The sequence below is a fragment of the Gekko japonicus genome, unplaced genomic scaffold (assembly GCF_001447785.1).
Source record: "Gekko japonicus isolate JY-2015 unplaced genomic scaffold, Gekko_japonicus_V1.1 scaffold24, whole genome shotgun sequence".
Lineage (NCBI taxonomy): Eukaryota > Metazoa > Chordata > Lepidosauria > Squamata > Gekkonidae > Gekko > Gekko japonicus.
The window spans coordinates 452,041-462,750 of NW_015164665.1; the positions used below are offsets into that span (position 1 = coordinate 452,041).

At 44.1% G+C, this 10,710-nt stretch overlaps 1 protein-coding gene across 1 annotated transcript in view; it reads right to left on the reverse strand.

Moving 5' to 3' along the window:
- LRBA (LPS-responsive vesicle trafficking, beach and anchor containing) overlaps positions 1-10,710 on the reverse strand; it is a 558,585-nt gene that overhangs the window by 328,515 nt on the left and 219,360 nt on the right.

The following is a 10,710-nucleotide window of genomic DNA, read 5'->3' on the forward strand; positions in this document are numbered from 1 at the left end:
ACCATATCCTAACATTAAAGCAAACACTGGAAATAAGATTGATGTATAACTTAACTATAGTTACACACTGAATTTCATGATTGGGGTAGGGGCTCTTACAATTTCAACCAGCACAGAACATTTTGAACCCAGATAATGCACTGTATAAGACAAGCTGTAAATTCCACAAAGAATGCCTTCAAGGGGAGAAATGCAACACCACATTTAACCTAAAACTGGAAGTCAGTAGAAATTTAATCTTCTGTTTGCTTAAAATTATGTACTTTAACAAAACCCTATTCCTGAGCCCACTCCGATTAGGGAAGCAAGTTAAAAGAGCCATGCAGTCAGGTGAGATGGCCAGTCAGTGTGGCCTGATTTCTCCTTGTGGCCCCTCCCCTGAACCCAGCTCAGGTCCCATCATAGGCCCATCTGGGGGGGCAGGTTTTCCCACAGTTGCTGCCATCCAGCCCGAGCTGCCCGCGCAGCCCATCTTGCCTTGAAGAATGTGGCCAGCAGTGGTCACTGTGACCCCTGCTGGCTCTCCTTGTGTACACAGGACTGCAAAAAGGGCCCACAAGTGAGTCGGGGGGCCCACTTCTGCCATGGATCACTCTCAGCCTAACCTACCTCATAGGATAGTGGTGAGGATAAAACAGAGGAAAGGAGAATGATGTAAGATGCTCTGGGTCCCCTTTGGGGAGAAAGACAGGGCATAAATGAAGTAAACAAAGATAAATAAATTATTCAGCTGATACCAGTCTGAGCTGTTAAGCAAAAAGATGTACAAATTGAGAACACTTCAAAAAATTTAGAGAATATAACATTATGGGATTATAGTGCATAAACTGGGTAGTGTGGAGCAAAGAAGAGCCTCGGTTCTCTTCCAGCTGTAAATTATGCATACCGTGTAAAATAAGAAATTCAGAATATTATTTATTTGTTTGTTTCATTAGGCTTTTATACTGCCCTCCCCACAAGCAGACTCAGGGTGGTGCACAACCAATTAATATACATTTCAACAGTCTAAAACTGGCTAGTTGTTAAGACTGTTTAAACCTGTTAAAAACCATTAAAAACTGTTGCTGTCCTCAACCATATGATTGGTGTAACATCTTTGCCTTACAGGCCCTGTGGAATTGTAACAGATCCTGCAGGGCCCTGATATTAATTGGCAGAGAGTTCCACCAAGTAGGAGCCAGGGCCAAGAAGGCCCTGGTTCTAGTTGAGGAAAGCTGGATTGCTCTTTGGACCAGGGACTTCCAGTAGGTGTTGGTCGCTTGAGAGTAATGGTCGCTTGAGAGTAATGCTCTCCGGGGGACATACCAGGAGAGACAGTCCCGTAGGTACATTGGTCCCTGCCCGTACAGGGCCCTAAAGGTCAAGACCAAAATCCTGAACCTGACCCGGTACTCAACTTGGAGCCAGTGCAGCTGGTGAAGCACAGGTTTTATGTGTGCAGTTATTGGTGTCCCCATAAAGACCCAGGCCTCTGCATTCTGGACAAGCTGTTACTTCTGGATCAGTCTCAAGGGTAGCCCCATTTACAGTGAGTTACAGTAATCAAGTCTAGAGCTGACCGTTGCCTGGAATACTGTGGGGCAAGATATGCAGGGTGACAGTTGCCTGATCTGGCATAGCTGGAAAAATTCCAGCCTGGCAACATTTGTGACTTGGGCTTCCATTGATAAGGAGTCATCCAGGACCACAGCAAGACTCTTGACCATCAGTATTAGAGGCGCACAGTCAAGAGCTGGAAGTTGGCACCCCAGACCTGAGTCCAATGCTCCCCCTAAGCTGTGGAGTCTCGTGAGCAAAAATTCTACTTTCTGAGCTACTGGCATTAAAGTTGTGAGTAGGCAATTTAGCTACTGCATAAATTAGTCTGCTCTGGAGCCATTCTTCCTGAGCTAAGACAAAAATGTGTGAGTTGGAGGCTAAAAAACTGTGAGCTAGCTCACATTAATTCAACTTACAGGGAACACTGCCTGAGTTTCTCCCACCCAGCCAGAGAGCCTTGGCCTTTGACAGATTCAGTCTCAGTCGACTCTGTTTCAACCACCTCACCACGGCCTCCAAACCCTCGACCATCCATGCTGGCCATCCATCAGCAGATACAGCTGGGTGTCATCAGCATACTGATGACATCCATCAGCATACAGCAGCCTGAAACTCTGCACCAGCTGGGTGAGGGGGCACATGCAGATGTTAAACAACATTGAGGAGAGGATAGCCCGCTAACAGACCCCGCATGTCATGGGGTGTTGAGAAGACACCCTCTCACCCTGCGCCACCCTCTGTCCTTGACCATGGAGAAATGAGACAACCCACTTCAGGGCTGTCTCACATACTCCAGCATCGGTGAGATGGTAGACTGGCAGATCATGATCCACTGTGTTGAATACTGCTGTCAAGTCAAGCAATAACAGCAGTGCCGACCCGCCTCACTCCAACTCCCTATGGAGATCATCTGTGAGGGCAACCAGCACAGTCTCCATCCCATGATCAGGGCAAAAGCCAGACTGGAAGGGGTCTAATGCCGATGTGTCCTCCAGGAAGCTCTGAAGTTGCTCAGCAGCTGCTCTCTGAATTACCTTACCCAGAAACGAAAGATTCGAAACTGGCCGGTAGTTGGGCAGATCAGAAGGATTCAACGATGGCTTCTTCAAGAACGGTATTACCACTGCCTCTTTTAAGCCCCCTGGATAGACCCCTGAACTCAGGGACAGATTGATAAAGTACATCTGTGGGCCCCGTCACAGTTCCCTCTAAACTGTGCTAGGGGCAGGGGTCATTTCCTGCAGGAGCGCACAGGAGCGGAGCTCCGGCAGTAAAGAGCCCAGGGGGTGGGCACATGCAACAAGCCCCACCCCCTGCTCCCAGCAGCCCTCAGTCAGAGCAAGAAGCAGCCAGGTAAGTTGCAGAGCCCCCCTGGCCCCCCGGCCCTGAACAGTGGCACCTTTAAGACCAAGTTTTATTCAGGTACAAGCTCTCCCTCCTCTGAGAGGACAGACCTGCACGTCCCCCCCCCAATAGCTAGCAATCCAGAACAGTCCAGTGGAGCCTGAGCGGTGGATGTTGCCTTCTGACACACTTCCAGTGATGCCAGAAGGTGTGGCATATGCAAATGAGTTATGCTAATGAGCTCCTGCACCTCTTTTTCTACGAAATGACCCCTGGCTAGGGGGCACTGGCACATAACATTTCAGAGGGCTGCTCAGAGCATTTTATCTTCAACTCCCAACATTTCCCCCTCCCATAGGAAACAATGATGGATGGGGGCACCTCCTTCTGGGGCCCATAGAATTGGATGCCCTAGTCCAATCTTTCTGAAACTGGGGGGGGGGGGGGTTGAGGAGAGGCACCAGCAGCTATGCTGCAAATTTGGTGCCTCTATCTTAAAAAAAACAAAAAAACCCCAAAAAACAGCCACTCCAGAGCCCCAGATACCCCCAGATCAATTCTCCATTACAGCCTGTGGGGGTCATTAACTAAAATGGTCCCCATAAGCTATAACTGAGCCAGAATTGCCGACTTTTTTGCACATCCCTATTATGCTTTTCAGTATGATTTGTAAGCTGCCTTGAACAGGGAACAGGGAAAAGTGGGATAAAAATATTTGAATAAATAAGTAGTTTGGGCAGGTTGCGAACATTTAAGCAACTTCCTGTTTGTTAGGTTAGGCAGGGTTCTGACAGTGATTGTTCCTCCTGTGTTATACTTGACCTGTAATGCTGGTTGTCATATTTCACTTAAAAAAAAGAAAAGTAGACTACGAGAATTTTTTCTCTCCTAAGTGTTGGTATGTAAATGTCAGTGCAAGGAGACAGTCCAAGCCCAGGTCTACCTGCCCACTCCAGAGCCGCTGAGTTCGGGAGGGGTGTTGAAAGACCTGAGTCAGATTGAGGTGACGAGAGAGGAGGTCCTAAAACTGATAGACAACTTAAAAACTGATAAATCACCAGGCCCAGATGGCATACATCCGAGAGTTCTGAAAGAACTCAATTGTGAACTTGTGGATCTCCTGACAAAAATATGTAATCTCTCCTTAAAATCAGCCTCCATTCCTGAGGACTGGAAGGTAGCTAATGTCACTCCCATCTTTAAAAAGGGTTCCAGAGGAGATCCGGGAAATTACAGGCCAATCAGTCTGACGTCGATACCGGGTAAATTGGTGGAAACCATTATTAAGGAAAGAATTAGTAGGCACATAGATGAACAAAACCTATTGAGGCAGACTCAACATGGGTTCTGTAAGGGAAGATCTTGTCTCACTAACCTGTTAATGTTCTTTGAGGGGGTGAACAAACATGTGGACAAGGGGGATCCAATAGATATTGTTTACCTTGACTTCCAGAAAGCTTTTGATAAAGTTCCTCATCAAAGGCTCCTAAGCAAGCTCAAAAATCATGGGATAAAAGGACAAGTCCTTTTATGGATCAAAAACTGGCTAATTAATAGAAAACAGAGAGTGAGTATAAATGGGCAGTTCTCCCAGTGGAGGGGTGTAAGCAGTGGGGTACCACAGGGATCAGTACTTGGTCCACTGCTTTTTAACTTGTTCATTAATGATTTGGAGTTGGGAGTAAGCAGTGAAGTGGCTAAATTTGCGGATGATACGAAGTTGTTCAGGGTGGTGAAAACCAGTGAGGATTGTGAGGCACTCCAAAGGGATCTGTCAAAGATGGGCGAGTGGGCGTCAACATGGCAAATGGGGTTCAATGTGGCCAAGTGCAAGGTGATGCACATTGGAGCCAAAAATCCTAAATATAAATACACGTTGATGGGGTCTGAACTGGCAGAGACTGATCAAGAGAGAGATCTTGGAGTTGTAGTAGATAACTCACTGAAAATGTCGAGACAGTGTGTGACTGCAATAAAGAAGGCCAATGCTATGCTGGGGATTATTAGGAAGGGTATTGTAAACAGATCAGCCAATATCATAATGCCGCTATATAAATCAATGGTGCGACCTCATCTGGAATACTGTGTGCAATTCTGGTCACCACACCTTAAAAAGGATATTATAGCTTTGGAAAAAGTGCAGAAAAGGGCAACTCGAATGATAAAAGGGTTGGAACACTTTCCCTATGAGGAAAGGTTAAGGCGCTTAGGGCTCTTTAGCTTGGAGAAACGACGACTGAGGGGTGACATGATTGAGGTTTATAAGATTATGCATGGGAAAGAGCAGGTAGAGAAAGAGGTACTTTTCTCCCTTTCTCACAATACAAGAACCCGTGGGCACTCCATGAAATTGCTGAGCGGTCGGGTTAGAACGGATAAAAGGAAGTACTTCTTCACCCAAAGAGTGATTAACACTTGGAATTCACTGCCACAGGAAGTGGTGGCAGCTACAAGCATGGACGGCTTCAAAAGGGAATTAGATAAGCATATGGAGCAGAGGTCCATCAGTGGCTATTAGCCACAAGGTATAGATAGGGACTCTGGGGCAAGTGATGCTCTGTCATCTTGGTGCTTGGGGGGGGGTCAACAGTGGGAGGGCTTCTAATGTCCTGGCCCCACTGGTGGACCTCCTGATGGCACTGGTATTTCTGGCCACTGTGGGATACAGAGTGTTGGACTGGATGGGCCTTTGGCCTGATCCAACATTGGCATCTCTTATGTTCTTATGTTCTTATGTTCTAATATAGTGGAAAGGGCCAAGGAGACGTGTTCTCCAGAGGCCTGTAGAGGACAACATTTTGTGTAATGAAATTTGACAAGTCTGTTTTCTCTTATAATGTTTTAATTATTCTTAAAATATAGTTTAAATACAGTTTAAAAGAACTCTTGATATTTTTACAAGGTTATAAAAATAATCTTCTAAAACTAATTGACACAATAGTCAAATGTAGACTTGCTCACGACTTTAATGCTACTCGCTTTTTCACTCATGAGGTAGAATTTTTGCTCACAAAACTGTGGAGCTTAGAGGGAACATTGGGCCCCTATACTATCGCCACCGGCACGCACCAGTCACGAAGGACACAGGTCCAAGAGGCAAGTGGTTGGCTTTACAGCCCTCCGAATACTGTCAAGATCAGCCTTAAAGAGCCGACCAAAATGATCAAATACTGAATCCAAAGATGGCCAAGGGGCCTTCACATGCTGTATCAAAATTGGTGAGCAGGTCACAGAGTGACAAGACTGTCTCTGTGAAAAAACTTGCAAATGCCTCACAGCTTATGTCCGAACTGCTAATCTTTTTTTTGTTCTCTCTGTGAGAGAAGTTAATGTCCTAATTACCCTAAACAACTGTGCCAGGCAAGAGCTAGCAGATGCAATGGAGGCAGCACAGAATTCCCTCCTAGCAGTCTTCACTGCCATCTCATTTAACTCTCAGCCTGGGCTGTTTTTTAGATAGTCCAAACTAAATACAAGCCAAGGCACCTGAAACTTTGCAAATAATTTCCCTTTAAAAAAAATTACCAATATGATAACCAGGATTACAAAAAAGAGAAACACTATGTTTATACAGGAAAGAGCTCTCAGTGAAAATATTAGGTCAGCTATAAAAGCACAGTCTATTATGTTAGCGTATCATTAATGTTCATGTTTTAAAACACACACAAATAGATACCTGTTACATGACTAACAGTGGCATGTAAGTACTGAGGGGGGGAAAGAAATCATTCCATTCCATATGCAGAAACCAATTTTATAAGTAACATGACTTATTTTGCAAAAATTCTCTGAACTATATCTTGACAGCATGTTATATAATCCTGAAAATGACATATTTCACACATGGCCAAATCTGTGGATACTTAATTTAGAGATTCGAGCCATGAACAGACGACAGATCTTTCTGCAAACCCAAGAAAAGCCCCAAGTTTGCAATAATACCGAAAAACAAATACACTGGGGATTAATGCCCTCTCCAACAACAGAAGCAACACCTGTACCTTTAGGAGAAGAAATCCCAATAGCTTTTGTGGAGATTGTTAGGCTTTCACAGCAGTACTGCCAATCTGTAAGCCTTGGTTTCTGTCAGTAAAAGGCAGGGGGAGCTCAGGGCAGGTCACAAAATTTAAATAAATACAATGGGTGGGAAATAGATCAGGAAGCAGGAAAAGGAATACAAAGGGTGTGGGCGCTACCAGGAAGATGGCAAGAGCTAATAGTGTGGGTAAAGGGATACGGGGAAAGTGAGGTGCCTCCCACAAGTCTGCCATGAACCTGACCCTGGCTAGTGGCTGGTACCTCACAACAGGGCCTACCCTGGCCCAGAGGTTTGAGCCTCACATGATTTTCCCAGGGAGAGGCTGCTGCGGGGGGCACTAAAGATAGGAGGATAGATAAAGATAGGTTTGCCGGTTATAAAGGTAGCTGTTAAGAAGGAAGCAGGAAAGGGGGACAGGCTATGAGGCTTTCAGAGAAGGGAAAGAAGAAATTGTAAGGGAGGGAAAAATAAGATCCCCCCCCCCCAAATCATTCTGGATTCTCACGCTTGTATTATTTATAACTAGATGTACCATTGGTGTGATCTAGTAGGGTTCTCACATTCTTGTGGGCTTCAAAATTATAATTTGTGCTAACAATGGTATGATGTGACATCTAAATCGACAAGCTGTAGGGAGCTGTGCCTGGCCCCTCACTTACAATTTTTAGGTGGCAGCTGAAGACAGTTTTATTTAGGACCACATGTGATTAAGCTACTAGCAGTCCTAAACTGTGATTTTAAATTTTGGTTTTTATGTATTTTAATGTACTTTCTCTATATTGTAAGCTGCCTTGAGCTCCATAAGGGAAAAAGGTGGCTAATAAAAGTTATGCTGCAGTTCAGTCGTCAGAGGCTCTAGACCATAGAAAATGATGCTAAGCAAATAGAGCATGACAAGAGCATGAAAACAACTCTCAATCATGGTTCAAAGTAGAAACAACAGCTTACATTAGTTCAAACCATGGTTTGGTGTACTGTCTAGATTTGGCCTACATAATAACCAGTTCAAGACTCCCCAAGGTATTTTTAAATTTAAGTTTTCTTTTCACATACAGAAAGATATTCTACAAACATTTTTTTTAAATTATTTAAGTTATGTCTTGCTCTTCTTCCAACATGGAACTCTAAGCAACATACAGATCTCCCAGGGGATCTGCCTTCCAGAAATTGACCAGGTCCCAAAATGGGTTTAGCTTCAACAAAGCATCTGTAATGCTCTCCAGCAAAGTGTGCTCCAGACATACCCTGGGACCAGTGTTGGTCTCCATCCCTGTACTGGACCGTACTATGGTGAAACAATGGCTCATTTCAAAGGTAACTTGTCTAAAATCTACTGATTTGGACAAGAAATGTTTAATTTGCACTAAACTGCAAGTAGATAAATAGGTACCGCTTCCATGGGAAAGTAACAGCATTCCATGCACCTCGGTGTTTAGTCATGCCGGCCAAATGACCACGGAGACGTCTTCGGACAGTGCTGGCTCTTCGACTTGGAAACAGAGATGAGCACCACATCCTAGAGTTGGATTCGACTGGCTTTCAAGCAAGGGAAACCTTTACTTTTACTTTAACACAGAGAAGGTTGTAGAATCAACTTTCAGAGGTGGTTTTCAGTCTGCTTGAGTGGGAAGCAGGGCTGCCAACTCCAGGCTGGAAAATTTCTACAGATTTGGCAATGGAGACGGGGGGGAGGCAAAGTACCTCAGCGGGGTAGAATGCCAGTCCACCCTCCAAAGTAGCCATTTTCTCCAGGGGAACTGATCTCTGCAGCTTGGAGATCCATTGTAAATCCAGGAGATCTACAGGCCTCACCTGGAGGTGGGCAGCCCTAGTGGTGAGAACAGCGACTGAATAGCTGGGTAGAAACCAACAAGACAAACATCCTTTCTTAAATACAGAAAAAAGGCACATCATAAATGACGTCCCTGGGAAATCTAGTGCCTGGAGACCATAACCTGCTACCGGGTCAGGGATGGGACCTCATGGTAATTAAAGAACAGAACAAATCATTTGCTTGGGGTTTGCTTGGAATGCTGAACATCCTCTGCTTGAGGAGAGATTCTTTCAGGGACCACCATTTGCTCTAGTTGGAGAAACAAAAAATGTCTTCAACGGTGTTACCAAAAATGCCATCTTAAATCAAAGGACCATTAAGTTGAAGTAAGGAATTCATTCAAAACCTTCCTACATTAGCTTGGACAGGACTGTGGACATGCTCCAAGTAGATAAAGGTCATTTGCAAGCATGAAGGATTTCTGAAAAAATGCTAAGTGAGAAGAACATTATTTTTCACACACAATAACATGATCGAATTGCAACCATGCCTGCCAGATGCATCTGTAACAATAAACGGTGAAGCTAGACACCCAGATGCAAAGAATATACAGGTGTCATAAGCTGGAAGTAGTAATACTGGACCTACTTTAAGAACATCTTATACCCATTACACGGATATGGAATAGGCTTACTAGAGTGCTTACACACCCCGAGGAAATCATTTGAATCGCTAGATCCTTCAGCCACAAAGGCTCATTTAGAGGTTGTAACTGAATATGCTACCATTGCACTGAGACATAAGATATGACTGATGCTATTGGAAACACTGCAGTTGAATGCTCTTCGTGCTCAGTTAAAGTTATTGTCTCAAACATATTACACAGGGCACACACCTTGTCCACCAGGTCTAGAACATTCCTCACTGAAAAGTAAAGTTTGTACATGTACTTTGTGTACAAAGTGTATGTAAAGTTCCCATTCCACTGGTCATATTGTTGCAGCTTCCTGCTTCATGATCTAAGATGCTTCTTTAACTCTTCATGGCCACACCTCTACATAGTAGCTATGCCCTAGAGGTTGTTGCCACAGGTGTGTTCTCACTGAGAACCTAGACATAGAACTGAGTCTACCAATACTCTGTCATGCCCTCGCCTAAGTCAACTGGCACAGTATGCTATAGAGCTCACTGGAAGACCTATGAGGTAGCAATGACAACGGCAAAGAAATCCCATTGCATCAGCTAGTTCTCTCCCAACTCAGTTGTTTACAGCATTTTGGCACATGATGTTGACTGCAAAGGCTAGGCGTTTAAATTCTCAGGAACAGAATTTGCAAGTTTGCTGCTGAAAAGGTCTTCCAAATATGTTCTGATTGGGATGTGGGTTGTAATACAGCTAAGACACCACAAACGCCTGGTATACTATCCTGCTTCTTTTAGGATCGTTTTGATTTGATAACTCTGATAGATGCCAACAGGATTCTGAGATATATGCAAGCCGATTGTACTCTGGATCCTTAAGTGTCCTTGCTACTGAAATCATGTAAATCATCAATGAATCTCTGTTGTCCAGTGTAAATCAGTCACTGACTCAGGGCATCTTTCTTTGACCTTTAAAACAGGCAGCCATCCATTCATTACTTTTTTAAAAAGCATCTCTAGATAAGAATTATTTGCTCAATTACTACCCGGTGTCTAATTTATTTTTAATCAATGAATCTCTGTTGTCCAGTGTAAATCAGTCACTGACTCAGGGCATCTTTCTTTGACCTTTAAAACAGGCAGCCATCCATTCATTACTTTTTTAAAAAGCATCTCTAGATAAGAATTATTTGCTCAATTACTACCCGGTGTCTAATTTATTTTTTTTTATTTTATTTTATTTATTTATTATTATCTGGAATCTCAGAGAGGACAACCACATCCACAACCAGACATCCCCGGTAGGCATTCCATAATAGATGTTAAACAGGTGTTTCTTCCTGCCCTCCTAGGGCCCTTCCCCCCCCCCAAT